The sequence below is a fragment of the Sminthopsis crassicaudata genome, chromosome 4 (genome assembly GCF_048593235.1).
Source record: "Sminthopsis crassicaudata isolate SCR6 chromosome 4, ASM4859323v1, whole genome shotgun sequence".
In the NCBI taxonomy this organism is placed as follows: Eukaryota; Metazoa; Chordata; class Mammalia; order Dasyuromorphia; family Dasyuridae; genus Sminthopsis; species Sminthopsis crassicaudata.
The window spans coordinates 161,150,866-161,174,722 of record NC_133620.1 but is presented as its reverse complement, the minus strand read 5'-3'; the positions used below and the strand labels follow the sequence as shown (position 1 = coordinate 161,174,722).

General features: G+C 34.6%; 1 protein-coding gene and 1 long non-coding RNA gene across 3 annotated transcripts in view; one reads left to right on the top strand and one right to left on the bottom strand.

The window, feature by feature from the left end:
• Window positions 1-23,857, top strand: part of PDE7B (phosphodiesterase 7B) — a 427,322-nt gene that overhangs the window by 193,228 nt on the left and 210,237 nt on the right. The gene's annotated exons all lie outside the window — the stretch shown is intronic.
• The window catches only part of LOC141565940 (uncharacterized), a 72,753-nt gene continuing 49,923 nt past the window's right edge, over window positions 1,028-23,857 (bottom strand). The window contains exon 6 of one of the 2 annotated variants that reach the window (XR_012489182.1): window positions 1,028-1,084. This is a non-coding gene — a long non-coding RNA (uncharacterized LOC141565940). Of the gene's footprint in view, window positions 1,085-16,440; window positions 16,777-23,857 lie in introns of those variants that run through there. The other variant, XR_012489183.1, reaches the window with a different exon arrangement.

Sequence of the window (23,857 nt, the reverse complement as noted above, 5' to 3'; positions counted from 1 at the left end):
GATGAATGGATGTCCATCAATTGGAGAATGGTTGGGTAAATTATGGTATATGAATGTTATGGAATATTATTGCTCTGTAAGAAATGACCAGCAGGAGGAATACAAAGAGGCTTGGAGAGACTTACATGAACTGATGCTGAGTGAAATGAGCAGAACCAGAAGATCTCTGTACACTTTAACAACAATGCTGTATGAAGATGTATTCTGATGGAAGTGGTAAGAAGATCCAACTCACTTCCAGCTAATCAATGATGGACAGAAACAGCTACACTCAGAGAAGGAACACTGGGAATTGAATGTAAAATATTAGCACTACTGTCTATCTACCGGAATCCAATACTTAACGTGCAACAAGAAAATTTGATTTACACACATATATTGTATCTAGGTTATACTGTAACCTAAATGTATGGAATTACCTGTCTTCTAGGGGAGGGAGTAGAGGAAGGGAGGGGAAAATTTGGAAAAATGAATACAAGGGATAATGTTATTTAAAAAATTACTCATGCATATATAATGTCAAAAAATTTATAATTATAAAATTAATAAAAAAAAAAGATTCACAAATGTTCTGGTAAGATGGATAGAGCTAGCCCAAGGTTTCTCCAATAGGCTTACAAACAAAATAATGGCCACTGTCTTTGTACTGGGACTACCCTAATGGACTCATTAATGGTCTTCATCCCTTGAGCATCTCACTATTTCAATCTACCATCCATTCAGCAGTCAAAGTGATAATTTTTTAAAGTGCATGATATCTGCTTATCCCATTAGAATGTTATGTGGACTGGGTTTTGCCTTTCCTTGGACCCCTACATTAGTCACCATATCTGGCTTTTTGATCAACTCATCTCTATAAGGAGCAAACATTAAGAGAAGAAGTTCCCTCTTCTAGAAGTTCTCTATTCCAATACAATTGCATATTAAAGGCTCTTTATTTTTGCTTAATAAAATTCCCTAGAATTGTGCCCTCTTGTATAGTTTGAACCTACCTTTTGTATTTCCAGATATTATAAGGAGCTTTTATGTTGTCACAGCCAGAATTGTCCATCATGGAGCTTAGTGGTAGGCTATGCTGGTAGTACTTAATAAGAAGGAGAAAGAAATAGATAAGAAAATATTGAAGATGCTAGTCATACATAGGGGAGGGAAGTAAAGGGAAGAAGTAAGAATTTATTGAGAAACTACTATGTACCAAGTCCTGAGGTAACAATTTTATAAATAATATTTCATTTGATCCTTACAAATACTCTGGGAGACAGGTGCTATTATCATCCCCATTTTACAATTTAATAAAATGAGTCCAATTAAGTGACTTGCCCATTGTCACCCAGGTAGTAATTGTCTGAATTGGAATTCAAACTCAAGACTTCTTGATTCTATCCACTGCTTCCACCTGAATGCCTAATATACATTATATATTCACCAAGTAATGTTTATATGTTGCCATTTTTAAATGCTAGCATATAAGGAGTCCTAAATATGTTCTTTACACTAGGATTTTTCTTTTGAAGTACCATATACAATTGTTTGCAATGTCTTATATAAATTTTCATGTAGTCTGAGATCATACATAGGCCTTCTTTTATGGGAAGATACAAAATTAAATATCTCTTTCTCCCTCACCGTTGCTCCTATTAAAATTCAGTTTTCTCAGGTTCCTATTCTCACCTGGAGTCATGGAGAAAACTAGAATCTTAACAAACCAATTCATACTAAAGCTAATTGAATAATCAATTAACAAATATTTATTATGTGCCAACCACAATGCTAAGTGATGGGGAGACAAGAATTACAATGAAACCATCTTTGCCCTCAAGGTGTTTACATTCTAACAGGGAGACAACATAGTAATATAGGTTGTCCCAAAAGCCTTTTTTTCAGTTTTAAGCTTTAAGACTTTTGAGAACTCTCTGAATAGGAAAACAAAAAATGAATCCAAAAAAATTATTACAAAGTGGTTTTAGGAGGGAGAGTCCTAGCAACACTTACTTCTTGAATAGATGGGTCTATATACATTTTAGAAAAGTGTAATTAGATGTTTTAAATCATGAGAATTATTTTTAATTTTTTATTTTATTGTGAATTTAAGAAACAGAGCAAACATTTCTATAACGTAGAATAGAACATAAAGATGATTTCACATGAAACTGCAAGTCTATTTGCATAACTTGCTAGTCCTTTTTAATATATAGTAAAGCTATCACATAACTTTTTTTTTTTTTACTTCTTCCAAAAATTCCAAGAACGAATGTACTTTAATGGTGCAATTTAAGGCACTAGGGCAGATAAGTGGGAAAGTATTTCTAACATTCTTTCAATTATACCTGCATGGATTTAAGATCATTTTTAATGCCAAAACATGATAAAAGCATATTCCCACGTACTTTTCCAATTAGTTTTAATAACTGTAACCATATCCTTGGAAAAGAGACACATATTTAGTATATAATCTGTTGACCATCTTGAGTGAAATTCTGTCAGTATCAGACAAGACTGATGGGCAGGAGGTGGGAGTGAGATTGTTAAGGAAAGATCAAGGTACCCAGGTGGACTAAATATTTCATCAGCCTTTATATTATTTAAATAAAATTATACTGTCTCCTTTTTAAATATGATAGAAATATTTTCTACTAACTTTCTGCTTTGTATTAAAATCAGGAAGAGCCCTTCACTGTTCTTAACTCATGCAGACACACAATCAATGTCTGTTTAAGTGAATTTAAATGGGAAAAAAAAATGAGTAGCTAGGTGGTATAGTGGATTGAGCCCTGGGCTTTCAATCAGGAAGATTCATCAACCTGAGTTCAAATGTAACTCAGATATTTACTAGTTGTGTGATTCTAGACAAATCACTTCACCATGTTTGCCTCAGTTTTCTCATCTGTCAGATAGGCCATAGAGGGCCTATCTTTTGCCCAGTATCTTTGCCAAGAAAATTTCAGAAAGGGCTTGAGATGAGTCAGTCAACCAAAATAACACAACCACAAAAATGGGAAAAGGGATGACATAGGAGAAAGGTGAGAATGATCACTCACCATTTATCAAATGATTAGTCACCATTTGATAATCATAGGCTTTCTACTGAAATTCCAAGATCATTGATTTTAAAATGGAAGGGTTCTCAGAGATAATCTAATCCAACTCCTCCTCCATTTTATAAATGAAAAAACTGAAGTCCTCTGAGGTGAAGTGACTCAACCAAAGTGGCACAGGTAATAGCAGAGCCCAGATACTACCTTGGGTCATATGAAATTAAATATAGCATGCTTCACATCTATTCCAAGTGGCAAAGAAAGCAAAAGCAGGGGAATACCATATGTAATGGCTATCATAACTAAAATAATACTGTGACAGCTGAATTAAGTAGGAGAGTTTTATGATTCAAATCCTGGTCTTCAAAGTCTAAATGCAGGGTTCTTTCCATGATACCTTGAAATCTATTCAATATGAATACTGTTCTATTTCTCAGAGGAAAACATAAAGCTGCAATGTAAAAAAAAAAAAAATGGAGCGCTTTTTCTAGTTTCAAGTCTGGGCACCTAAATAGCCATACTCATGAAATAGCCTTGAAACATTTACTTCAGTCATGCCCATTGATCCTCTGTAGGCTAACAATGATCATATCAATTCCTGAAACTAAAAGTTATTGATTTTCTAGGTGAACAGCCTGGAATCTATTTCGGCAAGCTAATGTTTGTGTTGCACTTTGCACCTAATAGCTTGAAAATCTGGGAGTAAATCAATAGCTGCCTTCTCTGCTAACAAAAGGTAACATAAAAATTGATTTGTATCCTTGCTTCCATCATGAATACTTTCTTACAGCATAGACGTTCTTATTTTACTTCAAATTCTGAAGAAATATGGAAAGAGAATGGTACCTAAGGAATAAAGAAATGGAATAAATAAGTATGGGGGTTGGGGAGGGAATCATTCTTATGATTCTAGTCCATTGAATCTAGCAGGGTATATTTAAGCCACTCTCTCTGTCCATTAGGATAGCTGCAATGGTCTGGAAGGCAGCATGCTCTGAATGAGAGTATAACAATAAAGGGAAGATTTTTCAAGAGTCAGTGGTGTTGATAAAACTGTCATAATGTGGTGAGGAGTGACGCATGTAAGGCATCCTGCCTTAGACACCAAGGTTATTCATCACATGGAAGAAAATTGTATTCACCTCAATTTTAAAGATATAATGCCATGTGGATGGTGGCACATAGGCAAAGATGATAATACCATTAGTGTCTAGCTTAATATCTCCCTAGACCAGGTTTCTATTAATTTCTTAAAATGTTTTAATCCAATTTAAGGAGAAAAGATATCTCCAATTTATTTAATTTCCTTATTCTAAGACTGAATTAATGAATGGTTATGTTAACTTGACAGTCACAGAAACCAATTAACTGCCTATATGGTATGTGGTCTCTATAGCAGGGTCAAAGCAGGATTTTTCTGATTTTAGCTCACACAATATGTTCAGATACAAAAATATAATTAAGAATGGTGTTTAAGGGAAGAGAGGAGACAGTATGACATAATAAAATGAAAATTGGGCATAAATTAAGGTGACATGGATTTGTGTCACCTTTCTGATGTTTATTAGCCCTGTGACTGTGAATAAGACACTTTGAGTTTCAATATCTATATCTCTAAATGTATAGTTTATATACATTTATTTATATAAATGTTATATTTACATGTAACATTTATATAGTTATATATAAAACCTACCTAACAAAGTAAATTAAGGTACTTTCTTTAGGGCTTATGCTCATCTCAAAAAAATTTTCTAGAAATGGCCTTAAAAGACGCCATCTATGACTGCTATTAGACATTTGAGAAGTCATATGGATTAGTGAATTTAGAACTAGAATAACAGCTAAGGAAAACTGGGTTCTAGCATTATCCTTGGCTCAATTTGGGTCATAGATAACCCTGAACAAAGTATTTCATCTCTTAGTATCCTAGGCAGCTCTCTAAAACTTAAGTTGCAGAGAAGGCACAGATCTGCCTTAGTAATTCCTTCATCAGAAAGTTCACTATACCAATGAAATCACAGGTTGTCTATACTTATTCCTATTGTGCTATTAGAACCAAAACACACACACACACACACACACACACACACACACACACACACACACACATACATATATATATATATATATATATATATATATATTCTGTCTCTCAGCATTAAAGATATTAGTCACATAGGAGGCAATATGGAAATCAAGTTAGGTAAATCTTAAGGTGTTATATAAGTATAAGCTAGTATTATATCAGAAATTATTTTTTCTCTATTGTTTCCCCTGCTTAAACCAGGCTTGGTCCATTCTCCCTCTCACTAGAGGAAAAATAGGAAAGGAAAGGCAAAAACAAAGACAAAGGAGATATAAGAAGGCAAAATTGGAAAGAAGTTTAGGAAGGAATCCAAGGAAGAGAATTACATAATCAGAAGCTCCCATTAAGAAGTGAAGAATTGAAATTAAATCCCCTCAAGAGATTCTGTCACTCTCCACTCCCATTTCTAACCTTCCTCATCAACTCTGGGATCTATAAAACACAGTGGTATAAACTTTATTCTTAAGAAAGCACAGTTACATTTTATCATATATTTTATTATATTTTTTCCATGACAAGATGTGGCTATATTTCCACAAGAGAACTCCTTTGAAAGAGGAAAGATACCTTATAAACAGTACTTATTTTAAACGTTTTCAGGATCTTCATATAGTTCAATGGTTACTGCTAATACCATTCTTCAAAACTATCTTTCAGTTGCTTGATGCTTTCCTCCCTCTATTTTTCTCCTGCTGTTTTCTCTGCTGAGAATGTCCTCCTACCCCTTCCTTACCTGCTGAACTGTGATTCATACTTTAAAAAGTCACTTCAAACACTACTTTTTCCATGAGGCCTCCCACTGCTGGGAATATTTTTTTACTCCTCAAACTATAGTTCTTTTGCAACTCTCTAGCATACTTATCTTCTATGCTTTTTAATTTCTGCTCCACATCCAATTTGTTTCCAAGTCTTGTCAATTCTGCTTCAGAACATCTCTCCAATCTATCTCCTTTCTCAGCCACCAGCCTCCCTCAAATACTCTCACTTCTCACCTGATTATTTCAATAGTCTTTTAACTGGTCTCCCTGACTAAAGTTTTTCTCCTTCTCAACTGATCCCCCTACATGGAGAATCACTCTCCTACTTGATAATCTCTGGTAGTTCTCCATGCCTTTAAGATAATATACACACTCCTCTAATTGCCATTTATAGCCTTTCACAAAATGATTCTATCTTTTCCAGCATGATTTCCCATTATTTTTCCCTCACAATATCTCATTTGACCCAAACTTGCCTACTTGTTGCTCCTTCTATACAACAATCCATTTCCCATTTCTATGCTTATTTTTCTATGTTCAATCCTTGAAATCTATTTCTTTTTACTTTCACACTTTAAAATCTATAGCTTTCTTCAAGGCCTGATTTGATTGTCCCTTCCTATACAAGGTCTTTCCTAATCTTTTACTTATAAGCATCCTTCCCTACATTCCTCTATGTTTTACACACACACACACACACACACACACACACACACACACACACACACACATACACACACACCACATACACACACACAATTGACCATGCATGGGCAGTTTCTTTATCCTACAGGAGTTAATATTTTTCTATGTCATGAATTCCTTTGGCTGTCTGGCAAAGCCTGTGGAATTTTTCTCAAAATAATGTTTTCAAATATGTGAAATAAAATATATAAGATTACAAGGAAAACCAATTATATTGAAATACAGTTATCAAAATATTTTTTGAAATAAGTCAACAGCCCCCAAGTTAAAAATCTCTCCTTTAGCAGCATATGATTTCCTTGAAACCCTATACTTTTTGATTTTGTCTTTGTATCAGTGATATCCAGCAGTGTTTGACACACAGCAGGTGCTTAATAAATATTTTTGGATGAATGAGTAATACAGTGTATGATAGCTATTTGTGTTTGGTTCTAATACCAGATTTTAACTTCCATGAGGGCAGGGAACTTGTCTTATGTAAGCCTTATATCTTCACTATAATCCTCCAAACACTTTAGGGGATTAATGATTATTGAATTGAATTGAAATATCCCTGCAACACAGAAACAACTGACAGCCTCCAGAATGAGAAGAATGTCAAGATTTAAGGGAACTGATCAGTCAGTAAACAAATTCTTAAAGTATCTGTTTTATTCTGGGCACTGTGGTAAGCACTGGATATTCAAACACAAAAGTGAGATAATGTATATTCTCAAGATATCTACATTCTACCAGAGGAATGAAAGGTGAGTGAAGAGACAATGAAGTATTTGGACTTCTATGGAATCGCTTATTGATTCTGTGGGCATCTGTATACAGTGAAGATCCTTATATAGTCAAAAATGTGAAAAAGAACTAGAGTTACCAAAGAGAAGAAGAATGTGTCCAAACAAGGTCTTTCTCACCTCAAAAACTAGATACAGATCTATGTTTTGCAAATTTGCCCTATCAAAATCCTATGCTGTAAAACAATTGGGAAGATATAGTCAAAAGTGGCATTATATAGTAACTTAGAGAGCTGGTCTTTATGTCAGGAAGACTGGGATTTAAGTCCTATCCAGAGAAAAGTCACTTAATCTCCCAAAATCCCTGGGGAGTTCCCCAAAATTATAAAAAGAGAAGTTGCAGATCTACATTGTTTTGGGGAAGTTTCAGAGAGGTACACACACACACACACACACACACACACACAAATTCCAGGTCTAGACTAAAAACAAAAGCAGAATACTGAGAGCTTCTGAAAATTTTAAAAAGCAATTTGCTTTTGTCATAAATTGGTCCTGTTTTCTTAGAAAAGTACCCTTCTGCTGGAAATTAAAATTCAAAGAGGATTAGAAGTAAAAAGTTTGCCCTTTAGTTTGGCCAAAGCTAACTTTGTCTTAGGGACCCTCATGTGTGAGTGATAGTGATCTCCAATGTTTACAGTTTGGAGGTTTGCCTCTGATGCCTTTGACCAGGTGGCAATGTAACAGAGCCACTTAGTCCCTGGGAGAAACATTCTCCTTTTACCATCACTTGATCCCTACAGAATGGTGGTTGCTACACTTGTTGCTGAGGCACCCAGATGAAGGACTCCAACTCCCAACCCTTTCCTACTCGGAACAAAACCTCTGGGGATCCAATTATTTCACTGACTCCTTCCCCTGCAGAGATGCCAGCTCTGTGTGTTGTACACAACATCTATACTTCTCACCAGGGATGTCAGAGTCCAAAGGACTGGATTAGGCTCTATTCATTTTCTGCTCTTAGAATCAATGTTTCACATCACTGAGAGCATAATCCTTTGCAATTTTTATTTTGATAAGCACAGTAGGCACATGGTGAGCATTAGTTGCTTTGTTTTGTAGATAAGACAATTGGAACACTAGTAAATTAAGAAATTGAAGTGATGAAATCTCCCCCTTAGCTTTCTACAGAAAATCCATTATAATTTTATTTTTAAAAAAATGATCAGGGGTTCTTAATCACGCTAAGTAACTTTTGACCTTAGGCAAAGTGTTTGATTATTTTTTCTGAGCACAATAATTTTCAGATACTATGTTAGTTAACTGAGCAGACCTATGTATAAACAGAATTCAAAAAAGAGCCAAACTAGCATATTCACAGACATACAACAGAACAGTTTTGGGGATTTTTTTCAACTCATCTATTAAAAACAACTTTTTGGCTTGACAACTCATAGCAAGTTGCCAGAGAAGATATCTCACCATTTTTTCTTTACTACATTCTATAGTCAGATCAGTCTGCCTGATCTGAATCACCAAGGAATAAGAAAAAGGAAAGGTAATATTTATTTACTGATTTTTCACCTACTTACTTCTTTTGCATCTACCTTCTTTTTTCCCTAATTAATTTATGTTAGGACAACTTTTAGAAATTTAAAGAAAATAAATGGATGTCATAAAGCTGGTTTGGTGGGTAAATCAGAGAACTTTCACAAGTTTCATTATTTTCTAGTTTACCAAGAGAAGATCTTGCATTATGGTCAACAGGGTAATTGTGAGAATGATTAACTATCTCCTTCTTTCAGAGACAATAGCTATATTACTAGTTCTTGAATTTAGCAAGTTTTAGGGGAAAAGATTGAAATATCCCTGTCCCCTATTAGATAATATTCACATTCCTGATTTAATTCTTGTCCAAATAAGAAAGCATATAGGAACCAGAAAATAAAAATAGAGCCATGACTCTTTCTACATTCACATCCAAACATAACTTTCCTATTGGAAGAGAATTTCAATAATGTTGGAAAAAAACTAGTATATAAGTTCAATTGTCATTCCCAGGTTTTAGGGAAAGAGATCATACTAAAGATGGTTATGCATTCTGTTTTATTATGAAAGAAGTGGTTTTTTCCATAAGTGTTTTTGCCATAGCTAAAATTTATTCCTTTGCTTTGAGTGTCAACTGAAAATGCTGAAGATGTGTCTTTAAAAAATAAAGTTAGCCATTTTTGAGAAAATTGTGCTCAAATGGATTGTATACCTTCCTGCATTTTTTAAGAAAGGAAGTCAAACTTTTTAATGACCCAAGATCATTAAGAACACCCATTATTATGCTGAATTGTAATTTGATGAGACCTGTGGGACCTATTAAAGTATAAAAGGGCTATTTGCCCTCAAACTTCCAGACTTCTCTTCCTTATGAATTATTGTGTTCTTCTTTTATTATTTTTTCTATGATCATTTGGAGTGTAGGCATGGAAGTCTATTAATTTACTTATGTATGTGACTCTAGGCCACTGAATATACCAAAATACTAAAAGGAGATATCTGCCTCCAGAGAAAGAACTGTTATTATCTAAATACAAACTGAAACATACTATTTGCCCTTCCTTCTTCTTTTTTTCTTCCTTCCATCTTTCCTTTCTTTCATTTTGTTCATCTTCATATATAAAATGAGTAATATGGAAATGTTTTATATGATTGCAAATATGTAACCTATATCAGATTGCTTAGCATCTAAGGGAAGAATGAGGGAAGGAAAGAGGGATAGAATTTGGAACGCATGTCAAAAACTGTTTTAGCATATCATTGAGGAAAATAAAATGTTATATTAAAAATGTAAAGTACAAGCAAAGCTTAGAGAAATTCAGGGTTCTTAGTTCAGTAAGAATGAAGATAAAATTCAATTTTACACTGATAGCAACAACCCAAATGCTTCTTGATGCCCTAATGGCTATTTATGGGCCAAAATGCATCTCAACTACTCAGTGCTGATAGAGCCACATTGATCAGTGATAAAGACATTATTCTGAAGAGATGGTATTGAAACTTCCATAGTATTCTCAATAAATAATCATCAATCAATGCTAAAGCCATTGAACATATACTTCAGGTTGAAGTCAAACCCTCTCTAGCTGAATTTCTCACTGAAGAAGTTTAGAATGCCATTAGGCTCCTTTTGTGTGACAAAGAGCCCAGTGCTGATTCCATTCCCAAAGAGATTGACAAGGCAGAAGGTTCACTACTCAATGTAAAGGCAGACTAAAATCTTCTAAATTATATGACAAGAAGAGGTTATCCCTCAGGAGATCAAGGATACCTCCACTGCCTACCTCTACAACAGAAAAGGAACTAAGAGTTATGACCAGCTCATAAAAAATGTTTATGAAGTTGTTTAGATTGAAACAGTGAATCTTTTATGGAGTGTGTGTGTGTGTGTGTGAGTGTGTGTGTGTGTGTGTGTGTGTGTGTGTGTGCATTTGTGTATACAAATGCACCTTTGTGATTGTAGAGAAAATGGACGTCATTAAACCAGAGCTTTCCTTGATTGCCAATTAGATAATGGTAGCTGAGCTAACTTATGTAACACAAATCCCAATTACTCTACAGATGTTTATCTAGTCCAAAGACAACATATGCTTATGCTATTATAGATAAGGGATAATTCCTCTCTGCAAAAATGTTTCCTCTTTTCTTTAAAAAAAAAAAAGAATTAATTTTAGTAAAATAAAGCATTTTTTCTTTAAGCCATGGCTTCAGCATTTTTGTTTAGATTCAGTAATAAATGTGTAAAGGGAGAAATATTACAAGACAAATAAAGATAACAAAAACTACAAAAAAATCACCTCTCCATAAGAATTGTTTGCATGTCAAATGCATCCTTTTTATACCATTATAATATCATGTGTATCACTAAAATGACTTTTTATATAATGAATAAAAAATCTGATTCTGTTCTGGTCCCCAGTGCTATAGTGATTAAGTCCAAATCTTTCTGTACATGACAGCTATTTGGATAACTGGAGAAAGACATTTTTCTAAATTCTTCAAAATAAATTATCCAAAATGGTAAGGGCTCTCTTATAATTGGAAGTTCTTCCAATAATCCCGGGGACAGAGGCAGAGGGAGGGAGGAGGAGTGGGCAGAGAAACAGTGACCAAGTAAGCATTTGTCAAGGAAATAAAAAAAGAGGTGGCTTTATCATAAAGAAAATTGCACTCGAAGACCTGGGAGAATGTAAACCATATGGTCAGTGATTCATTAAGAACTCAACCTTTATTGGACATCATAGGATTCATAATGGCTAAATTCCAATATTTAAATGCTGTGATTCTTCAACTTCAAAAATTCCTGCAACAGGCATTTGTTAAGCAACTCCTACATACTTACAGAGCACTGTTTTATGTACTAAGCAAGAAATTTTAAAAAATAATAATAATCAGACATTTAGAGTTGCCCTTTAGAGGTCATAATTTAGCAAAAAAGTATGGTAGGTACATAAATAACCATAACAAAAATAATGATAAATAAATATAAATAACCATAACACAAAATGATATGTATGAGAAAAGAATCAAGTAACAGTTGATCTGGGGAAGTGAGAGAGAAAATAAAAGTTAATGACTGATTCTGTAAATTTACTTTTAATTTTGTTTGACTTTAGATCATTTGAAAGTGAATGGATGATTCACAAAGTTATCTATGTTTTCCTTTTTATTTGTAAAAGGAAAAGGCAGGACCAGGGAGGAAGTACCAGTGATATTTAAAAAAAAAAAAAAAAAAAAAAAAAAAAAAAAAGGAAAAGGAAAAGGAAAAGAGCATCAATAACACTTTAAAAAAAAAAAAAAAGATACAGAGAGAGTAAAAGAGAAAAATCCCTAATTTTTTTCCTTTCCTTAAGAAATCCTTTTGGATGATTTCTCTCAAAGAGAATTCTGATTCTATCTGAACAAACATTTAAAAGCTTGTCCTTGAAATCAAGCCAAGTGGATTGTGTTCTCTTATTTAGATTTGTTCTTTTTTAAAAAAGTTATTTTTCCCAGCAAATTTTGAAAAAAGTTTGTTAGTTTTGTGAGTAATTGTCAATGTCTTATAGAATATTAATCTGGTAACTAAACATAATTTTTCTGAGTATTTCTTTAGACTTCAACCCTATGACCTCTTTCTTTTTAATTAATGATTCATTTTGCTTTGACACAGCAGACTTCACAGTAAATACTTAAGTAATTCTCCAAAAACACATTCCTTGAAATTGATTTAACAAATTTTTAAAAAACTAACACTGAAACTGATTAATATATATCACTTTACACTTTCAGAGTGTGTGTAGTAATATAAATCAATATTCATTTTAAAGTAAGTATTGGTGATAAAAGACAAAAATGAAATACTGTCTACCCTCAAGGAGCTTATATTCTTTTGAAGGCAAGAAAGGCAGTGTAGTTTAGCAAATTAAATAGTGACCCTGGATTCAAGAACTGCCTGTGATACATATGTGTAAGTCACTTAAAACTATCCAAATTCTAAAACTCTCTAGAACTATAAATTACAGAGGAGTTCAAATTAGATAAGTTTTCATACTAGGGAGATCTCCAGAAAGATTTTATCCTCTAACTTTAATAATTACCACAATAATCTATTTTCTCTGACGTAAAAGAATTCCCCCCCTTTTATTGTTGTGTTCATCTTGCATCCATCTTTTGTATTGTTCTTTTGGAGTTACTTTTCCCATTCTGCATTACTTCCAAGAACAGTCTACTTGTGTTTCTCTAAGTGTTTTACATGTGTAATTATAATCATTCTTATGAATTTTAGATTCTGTGTAATTTTAAAATCTATCCAGAGTAAAAAAGTTTCCATTTTTTGAGTACTAATTCCTCCATGGATCAATTATTACTAGGCAAATCAAATCCAAGTAAAGAGTAGCAATCATACCCCATGATAGAAACTAGACAATTTTATTAACATTCTATAAATATGATGTGCTTTCTTTACAATAATCCTATGAGATTGATAATGTTAGTAATGTTATCCCCACTTTATAGATGAAGAAATCAAGACAGAAAAAGTGATGTCTCTTGCTCAGGTTTACTCAGCTAGTAAGTAAAAAGCCAGAGCTAGAACTCAACACTTAGGTCTTCTGATTCCTAGTTCACTGCTTTTTCTACCATACCTCACCACCTTTCATAAGCATAGAATATTATAAAAAAGAATATTCCAATATGTTTAGAAGCATGTGGCATTGTAAGAATAGTAGTATCACAAGACAATATTTAAACATTAATATATCCCAAAAAAATTTAAATTTTTATTTCCACTAAGGACAGAGGTTCTCAAACCTAGAAATCCCCAACTCTATTTGTAAACAGTTTAATTAATATTTAAGTCCAAACAATTTCATAGCTATTGGGGGGAGGAACCATATAAATTGAAAGAAAAATATTTTTATTTCATTCTTAAATAGCCACAATTATTAATTGTGGAATGTAATAATCTATTAAGTACTGTATAATTTTTTAAACTTTGAAATCATATTGAAATCACCTCCTTAATTTCTTTTTCTACATTGATTTCCATGAAGCATTTGCTTTTAATTACTACAGCCATTGAAAACCCACCTTCACAAAGATATGTCATAAGAAAGTTTGAGAAATTACTGGGATAGTAGAAAATACAAATATATTCCCCCAAAACAGTCTCAAACATTCGAGGATAACATGGTCATCAAAGGGAATATGGTGTCATATACAGTTGAAACTGTAAACTACTTTGAGTTAGTAGTTCAAGTAGTATCTAACAGATATCTAGGGTTGTTGGTTTTATCTAAAACTTAAAATAACCTGCGGCATCTCATTGAGTTCTCTAGTGCTTCAATGGGAAGCAGCAATGCATAGTTTGGGAACCACGGAAGGTACTGACCTAAAAATAATAATTTATTCTAAGTGAATTCCCTTACGCTACCTGATTTCATTTCTTTTACTTCATATGTTTTTCCTGATTAAATAATGTGGCTTGGCAAATATTTCATAGAGTTTTCTGAAAAAATATCACTAACTCTAAAATCATAGGTTTGATCAGCCTGATCAATGGCCTCTCATTTCAAAAAGGAAATAAATATGCATATATATATATATATGTATGTATGTATGTATGTATGTATTATATGAACTTTGTAAACTTGGTGGCACTTAATTTTGTCCTTTACTGTTGGAAAGTAATAGAAATTCTCTTCCTTCTAACATTCCATAGATCACCCAGAGAGAAGACTATGGGAACTGAGTGTGGTTCACAACATAGCATTTTCACTCTTTTTGTTGTTGTTTGCTTGCATTTTATTTTCTCTCTCATTTTTTTCCTAGTTAACTTTATTTTTCTTGTACAGCAAAATAATTGTATAAATATGTATGCATATATTGGATTTAACATATGTTTCTACCATGTTTAACTTATACTGAATTACTTGCCATCTAGGAGAGGGAGTGGGAAAAGGGGAGAGAAATTGGAAAAAGGGGAGAGAAACTGGAACACAAAGTTTTTCAGGGATTAATGTTGAAAAATTATTCATGCGTATGTTTTGAAAATAAAAAGCTTTAATTTTTAAAAAATTAAAGAACTGTCTTCAAAATATATTGCTTCCCCTTCTGAAAATACTGAAAACTTTGGTGGCAGTGAAGAAAGAGCGGGCCAAAGTGTGAAGTAGCTGAGATTTCTTCCATAGTATTGACAGAGATCTCATTGGACACACTGTTACAAAGAAACAGAATTAGTTGAGAAAAAGAGTCAGTTGTGAGGTTTACATTTTGAGTTCATAAAGGACATGAGATGAAAGACTGGTCTGTCAAATGCAAAATTCCAGAAGAGACAGAGAAAAAAATATAAATATGAATCATACAATACAAAGGAAGTAAGAAGAAGAGGGAATCGTGAGATGATGGTTGTGATGTCTATAAAGGACCAAGAATAAATGTATCTGTCAATATCTTCGCTATAATTTTTTTAAAGAATTAAAAACATGAGGGTACAAGGAGAATTGATTATCCCAAGCCCAGAAAAACTGTTTAATGGCCATGTTAAAGAAAGGATCTAAAGTAGATCCCATATTTTTCCAGGCTTTAAAAGAAAGGGGAGTGACTTGACTATACCTTTAAACCCAAATCACTCTGGTTCTCCCAAATTGGCCAATAATAGGTTGCAGCCCATGGCTCACTTCTTTTTATGGGTTTTTATGGCCAAGAGTGAGTATAAATGGCAATTATTTCTGTTCTGGCTAGAAACTTCCTTCCTAACTGATTCTTCTGTAAAGGCAAAATAGTCTTATCTCACTTCTTACATTGCCTTTAATTACTGAAGGGATGCTGCCTCAGACAAATTAAAACCTCAAAAAGACCTCAGTTTAGGTCTCTCACTATATTTGAGGCCATCACCAGTCATCCTGACCAATGTCTTGCCTCTGAATCCTCTCTGACTCTGGAGGAGAGAATGGAGCTGATGACTTTGCACACTCTGTCTTACTTAAATCTAATTTACTTACAAGTCAAGACATCACTCTCCTGATATCATTAGTCCTGTCTGAGAATGAAGAATAAAAAATCATTCTAACTAGAGAACAGGACAGTATATGAGAGGAGATCAATTTAACCTGCCAATTGTTTTCCCTTTGCTTCCTTCTAAATGGGAACCAGTTTTGTGCAGATGGTAGACACAAAATGCACCCCAAGAAGAGGAAAACTAGTGTGGGGAATGCAAACTCCCCAAAAAATTGCTTTATATTTAGACCTTTGAAAAATCAAGTGCCAGGTCATCAGAGATTAATGTTCTATGGTTGGACTCACTTGTAAAAATTGATGGGTGAGTATCACATGAAGAATTTTTAATGATTTTTTTCAATTTCAATTGTTCTTTCTCTTCTATATTCAATTCCTTCCTTACCCACCCTCAACCCCACATCAATTCAGGATTTATGAGTGAACAAAACAGCAATCATTGTAACAAATATCCATAGTCCAACAAAGTAAACTACTAAAATGGCCACATCTAAAACTGTGACATATATATATTTAAGTCCATAATCTTTTTTCTAGTAACTTTATTTATTTTAATACACATTACTTTATTAATTATATGGAGAGAGAAAAATTAGAACAAAAGAGAAAAACCACGGGAGAAATTAAAAAACAAAACAACAAAAAAAGAAGTGAACATAGCTGATTTACATTAAGTATCCTTAGTTCTTTTTCTGGATGCATATGGCATTTTCTGTCCAAAGTCTATTGGGATTAGTTTGTATCACTCAACTGAGAGGAACTAAGTCTTTCATAGTTCATCATTGCACATTCTTGCCGTTACTGTATATAATGTAGTCCTGGTTCTGCTTGTTTTGCTCAGCAACAATTCATGAAAATCTTTCCAGGCCTTTTAAAATCAGCTTGATCATCATTTTTTATAGACAAGTCCATAATCTTTCCTAAGAGGAGAAGGATGGAAATTAAGAGGAAGCATATTTCAGTTTAACATAATGAAAAACTGCATAGCTATTGGAGCTAGCAGAAACAAGAGTGGCTGATTTGGGGAGGTAGGCTAGCCAATCTGCCATCCCTGGAAATCTTCAAATAGAAGGTAAATGACCAATTGTCAGGGAACATAATAGATAGGATTTATGCATTGGGTGTATGTTAAATTGGATGAATTCTTAGGGCCCATCCCACTCTGTAATTTTATGATTATGTGAAAGAGGATATATTCCGACAATAGAATTCTCTGTCAGGTCTATAACCAGAAATAGAAATAACACATGAGGCAAGAGGATGTGTTCCCAGGACATCAGAGGAACAGGGTTAAATAATAACTAAAAGCCACACTGTAAATGGACCTGAAAACATATATTTATCTTAGAGTCCCAAAGGGGAAAAGAATCCAGCAGTAATATTTAAGGAAGTAGAGGTGTTCTGGATGGAGGAATCTGTCAGCAGATCTAAGACCAGAGTAAGTCAACCTCCAAAATCTACTATGACTGGGTCCCCCCCAGCTTTATTATTAGAAATAGCTCTAGGACATAAGAACTGCCCTCCATAAGAGCCCTTTTCTATTCTCTACAAAAGGACTAAAAACATTTTATCTTTAGAACCAATCCAATAAATGAAGGATAAATTTTAGTTGCCATTATTCCCACCAAAACAAAGCACTTTTCACCTGTGTTTGCTGACCCTTTGTGGTTCCTTTCACAGGAGAAAAGTTTATCATGCTAAAATTAAATAATCCTGAATTCCTCAATCTAAAAATGTTTATTGGAATTTTTTTATTTAATTTTTTTAAATACAAGACCTTGGAAGGTCTAGTTTTATTTTGGCATGGCAAACATTCCCCTCCCAATTTATTCTTCATGTTCTTCTACTATAAGCTGTCATGATTGACTTCAAGTGTTAACTTTTTTGGTGCTCTCAGAGGCAGCTTATGTGGTGCTGTGAATAGAATGCTTAGCTTAGATATGAGAAATGAGATCTAATGTGACCTCAGACATATTATGAATGTATGATCCTAAGCAATTATTTAATCACAGTCTCTTCAACCATAAAATGGAATAATAATAGCATCTACCTTGTCGAATTTGTTATACAGATCTAACAAAATGCTGTTAGTAAAATGCTTAACCCAATGTCTGTCCTTCCTCCAAGATCTTAAATTAATCCCTTAATGAGGAAAGAGCAGAATGGAAAAAATCCCAGAGTCAGAGGATGTGGGTTGAAAAGTGTGCCTCCAAAACTTCTCTGAGAAGTCAGAGGTCTGAAAGACCTCTGGCAAGTTATCTAACTTCCCTTGGGATGCTTCCTTAAAATGAGGGAATTAGACTAAATTTCTTCTGAGGTCTTTTTCTAGGCCTACAGCTGTGATTTAGCTTAAAAAGGAATTATTTTCTAATTTCTAATCTAATCTCTTTGACTATCTTACTCTTTGATATTATAATTATAGGTTCCTCCACACCAAAACAAAATCCAGTTTTCTTCAACCTCTAAAGCTTAATTCCACCATATTTTTGGAAAAGATCATGATCTGTAACCTAATATTTTCTGTTTGAGATTATCAGGTTGGTCATTGTATATACAGGTAGGCTTCAAAAGGATCTTAGAAGTCATCTAGCCCAATAACTTCATTTACAGAGAAGAAAACTGGAGTCAGAGTGACAGCATCTAAGGTGGGCATATTTAGAAATTTCAAGGTGATGTAGAAAAGAATAAGAGTAGAAAGCTCTGCTTTATTTGGTGGATTCTAGCAGCATTTCTTGATCCTGATACTTCCTGGAGATAGTACCAGTTCTAATTATGGTCAATATGACAATTCAATTCAATAAATATCTACTATGTACCTTCAGTTTGCCAGGCACTGTGTTTAATTCTGAGGATACAAAAAGAGTTAAAAGACAGAGCCTGCCCTCAATGGATTTACAATCTAATGGGCCAAACAAACATGAGAAAACATATTAAGCAACTTATATACTTGGTTGACAAAACAAACTATGAAAGAATCCTGACGTTCTATGGCTAATAATCTCCCAGGTAAGTCTAATTTAATAGTATAAATAGAAAAGAAAAAAAAGAAAAGAAAAGCACTGAAATTAAGAAGAATTAGAGAAGGCTTCCATAGAAGGAAGGATTTCAGCTGTTTCTTAAAGGATGCTTGGGAAGTCAGTTGTCAGAGTGGAGAAGGGAGAGCGTTTCAGGCACATGGGGAAGCCAGGGAAAATGTACAGAACAAGTGATGGAGCATTTTGTTGTGGAACAGCCAGGAAACAGGTGTCTCTAGATCAAAGACTACATGTTGGAGATGACAGTGTAAGAAGACCGGAAAGGGAAAAAGAGAATTATGTTATAAAGGACTTTGAATACCAAGCAGAACATTTTCTACTTATTCTTAGAAGTAATCAGAAGCCATTGGAATGATATGATCAGCCCTATGTTTTAGAAGAATCATTTTAGTGATTGAATGAAGAATGAATTGGCGTGGGGAGAGACTTGTGGAAAGTCTCCACCAATAGGTTATGGCAATAATCAAGGCATAAGGTGATGAGGTGGCAATGTCAGAATGGAGAAAGGGATAAATTTTAGAACTATTACAAAAGTAAAAATCAAGAAGTCATGGCAACAGTTTGAATATGGGGAGATTGGGGAGGGGGGCAAGATAGTGGAGAATCCAAAATAACTTCAAGGTTGCCAGCATGAGGGATTGGGAGGATAATGTTGCCTTCTAGAGTGACAAAGAAGGTTGGGGAGGGAGAAGGATTTAGTGGGAAAGACAATGAATTCTGTTTTGGACATATTGAATTTAAGATGTTTATTGGACATCCAATTCAAGATGTCTGAAAAGCAGTTAGAGATGTAAAGCAGAGAATTTGGAGCAAGAAGAGTAGTGAAAGTCCCCTAGTTTTTCAGTAAGTGGGAACGAAATAGCCTATGCCTGCAATTCAGTATGCATATGTATACAGTCAGGAAAAGTGGGGAAATGTCTTAATGCCACAGCATCCTGGAAAGAACTTTTGGCTACATCATCGTTCAAATGGGGGAGATTTGAGTGCAACTTTTTGTGATTAAAACATAACAAGGAGGGAAGAGACAGTATAAATTGGCAAAAGTGAAGCATCTCTTCTGCTACCACCAAACTGGGTAAAAGTATGTTTGTTTATAATTCCAACCATTTCCATGGAGAGACCTTGTACAATTTCCAAACTAACCATAGAGTTGAGTCTAGTAAGAAATTTCTGTGGAATTTTATTATAGGGTCTATGGTGAACTGATGGGACAAACTAATAGCAAGCATTAAAACAGATCAAACCTCAAAATACAGGTAGATTACCAGAGTGACTAATAAACAGGCCCCAGATTTTCAGGTTTAGCTTTGAGTTTCCTTTCTTTCATAGGAAAAGTTTTAATGGTAGTATAAAGGGTCCTTTCTTTCTTTTACAAGTTAACTGCATTCAGCTGTTATAAAGTTTCAGATGCATCCAAATAAATATGATGAAGAGTATAACTATCTTGAATAAACAAAGCAATGCATGGTAGCCTACACAACAACTTCTAGAAACCTACTCCTGTTCTGCATGTACATTCTATGATGTAAGTTCTATTCTTGAACTACTCCCATAATATTATTTCATCAAAGGAAATAGATACAGACAACTAGAGTATCACAATCACAGACTATAAGGGTCCCACAACTGTTACTGCAAGTATAACCAAGAAAATAGAGAAGAATTCATAGGGCCTTGTAAAAGGCACAGCTAGGGATGGCTTTTGTCAGTTATTCCTAACAAAGTGTAGCCTATGTATGAGATCTCAAGCATATTATAATACAGCCCAACTAATAGAAACCAACACACAAGGCTTTGTAGAGGGAGACATATAACACAGGGGGAAAAACATAACATACCTGGGTGAAAGCCACCCAGTTAATCAAACTGTTACTGTTCTACCACAAAAAGACCTCATATTTTTCTCTATTGTCTCTGTCTCTGTCTCTCTCTCCTCTCTCTCTCTCTCTCTCTCTCTCTCTCTCTCTCTCTCTCTCTCTCTCTCTCTCTCTCTCTCTCTCTCTCTCTCTTTCTTTCTCTGTTGTCTGTCTATGTCTATCTGTCTGTCTCTGTCTCTCTCTTTTTCTCTTTCTCTGTCTCTGTCTCCATCTCTCTTTGCTCTGTCTCTATCTCTACCTCTCTTCTCTCTGTCTCTCTGTGTCTCTCCATCTCTCTCTCTGTGTCTCTCTCTCTCTGATTTTACTTTGGTAGTGTTTGAAAGGTTGAGTGTTAGAAATGTAGTTAGAGTTGCTGTAATATAGATGATAAGGTTGAGGATTGTCATGGTAGGATTAATGTGTACAATAATTGGTATTCAGCCTATGTGGGCTCTCTCTGTCTCTCTCTCTCTCTCTCTCTCTCTCTCTCTCTCTCTCTCTCTCTCTCTCTCTCTCTGTCTCTCTGTGTCTCTCCATCTCTCTCTCTGTGTCTCTCTCTCTCTGATTTTACTTTGGTAGTGTTTGAAAGGTTGAGTGTTAGAAATGTAGTTAGAGTTGCTGTAATATAGATGATAAGGTTGAGGATTGTCATGGTAGGATTAATGTGTACAATAATTGGTATTCAGCCTATGTGGGCTCTCTCTGTCTCTGTCTCTGTCTCTGTCTCTGTCTCTCTCTCTCTCTCTCTCTGTCTCTCTCTCTCTCTGTCTCTCTCTCTCTCTCTCTCTCTCTCTATATATATATATATATATATATATATCGACTCTGGGATAGAGTTTTGACACCAGGCAGGCTGAAAGGAGACCAGTCTGATTTGAGGAAGGACAAGAGTTGGAGGAGATTCAGAGCTCCCAAGGAACCTGTGCACAAAGGAAAAGATTTTACAGATCTCCTCCTAGAGAAGGATTATAATTGAGCAGACGACGGGTCCCTCCCAATTTAAGAACTTTACAAATTTACAAACTTTACAAATCTCTCTCTATATATATACCCTCTCTCTGTCACTTTCTGTCTCTGTCTCTCTGTATCTCTCTGTCTCTGTGGCCCTCCCTATCTCTATCTCTGCCTCTGTTTCTGTGTCTCTGTCTCTCAGTCTCTTTTTCTATATGTATATGTCTCTTTTTCCGTGTGTGTGTGTATATGTGCTGCCTGCAACTAGCCTCAAAATAGGAGGAAAAATTATACTCTTTTTAAAGAATTATTGGCAGCCTCTGTTTTTCTTCTCCATAAATCAATTAACTGCCTTACCTTGTTGATTCCTTGAGTATTTGGGAATAGTCAACCGGCAGATTTCCTTAGGCCTGATCTTTGAGCCCTATTCAATGATAAAAATTCTGTGGGAGTGGTTAGTTTTTGTTTTGTTAGGGAAGCTACTGTGTACTAGCTGGGTGGTGCTGTGAATAGAGCACTAGACCTGGAATCAGGAAGAACTGTGTTCAAATATGATTCCAGACACTTTCTACTTGTGGGAGCCTGGGCAAGTCATCTTAACTTGTTTGCCCGTTACCTCATCTGTAAATCATGAATAATCGTTGCACTCACCACCCTCTCAAAGTTGTAAGGATAAAATGAAATGATATTGTAAAGAGTTTTGCATACCTCCAAATGCTGTATAAATGCTAGCTAGAATTATTTTAATAATCAGTTTGGGGAAAATTGCTAAAAATGCAAAGTTACAGTACTCAAGATATATTAGAAGGATGTTTCTAATTAGGGATTTGCATTGGAGAATGTGTCCCATATATTTAAGTAATCTAATGAGTTGCAAATGAGTTTTGTTTTAACTTTTTTGTTTTAGTCATGTCTGATTCTTTGTGACCCTATTTGGGGTTTTCTTGGCAAAGATACAGGAGTGGTTTGCCATTTCCTGCTCTAGCTCATTTCGCAGATAAGGAAACTAAAGCCAATAGGGTTAAGTGATTTGCCCTGGGTTACACAGATAGGAAGTGTCTAAAGCCAGATTTGAACTCAGGAAGATGAGTCTTTTTGTCTCCAGGCCTGGTACTTTATCCACTGCGCCACCTAATTGCTTTATTTTTAACTTGGGTCATATATTTTTCCAGGGAAAAAATGAAACCTCACCTTAAAAATCCCTTGAAGCACCAAATCTGGGTCATTCAGTACCCAGCCCTTTGAAATGTCACGCTAGGATACTATGCAAACCCTTGGAAAACAATGTAAGTGCTGTCAGATAAGTATTCTATTAAAATACTGATTTTGTTACTATAGAACAAATAGTGGTATCATAGAGAGTTGATTTTGGAATCAGGGAGTCTTGAACTTAGGTTCTGATATCTATTAACTATGTAATCTTGAGTGAGACACAACCTCAGTATTCTAATGAGATCTATAAACATCAGATTATATATTGCAGACAACATGCACTGGTAGGTTACATACAGAAATTCAAGTATCTGAATAGGGAGTTTTCTTATTTTGGAGTTCCCCTTTGCTTTTTTGTTCTTAATCTATCTCCTGCCCCTGATAATTGTAAAGTTTTTACTCTATAAGAATAATCTCTTGCCCCTAATAGTTGTTTAATTCTACTCTATAAAAATAACCCAATTTGACCCAATATGTAGACTTTTGCTATATCTGATAGCTTTCATTCTATTATAGGAAGAAAAATCTTTCACTTCTAGCTCAGTACTAGTTAGGCAACTAAGCTTAGTTCACTTATAATAGTCATTGCATCTTGGGGAGAAAATGTGGTTGGTTGCTAGGGAAGAATTAGAACTTCTGTTTTTTTTATCTTTGTGAGCAAACAACATGTCTGGATTGCAGGGAGGGTTAGCAGTGGAGTATTTTTGAAGGACTGGCAGAGTACTATCCTGATATTTGTTTGTGATATGGAGGCACTGAATCCTCAAAGGCTTTACTTGTGGAACAAAAGTTCTTACAGGTTCCACCAAGCTCTAGACTTCAAATATAGGAATAAACGAATGTGTTGGAAAACCAGTCTAGAGAAGTCTTGAGAAGTAATCACCACAAGGTTGGTCACCAGGTAATGAATTTTTTTAACTATGATAATTTGTGAAATATCTTCTAAG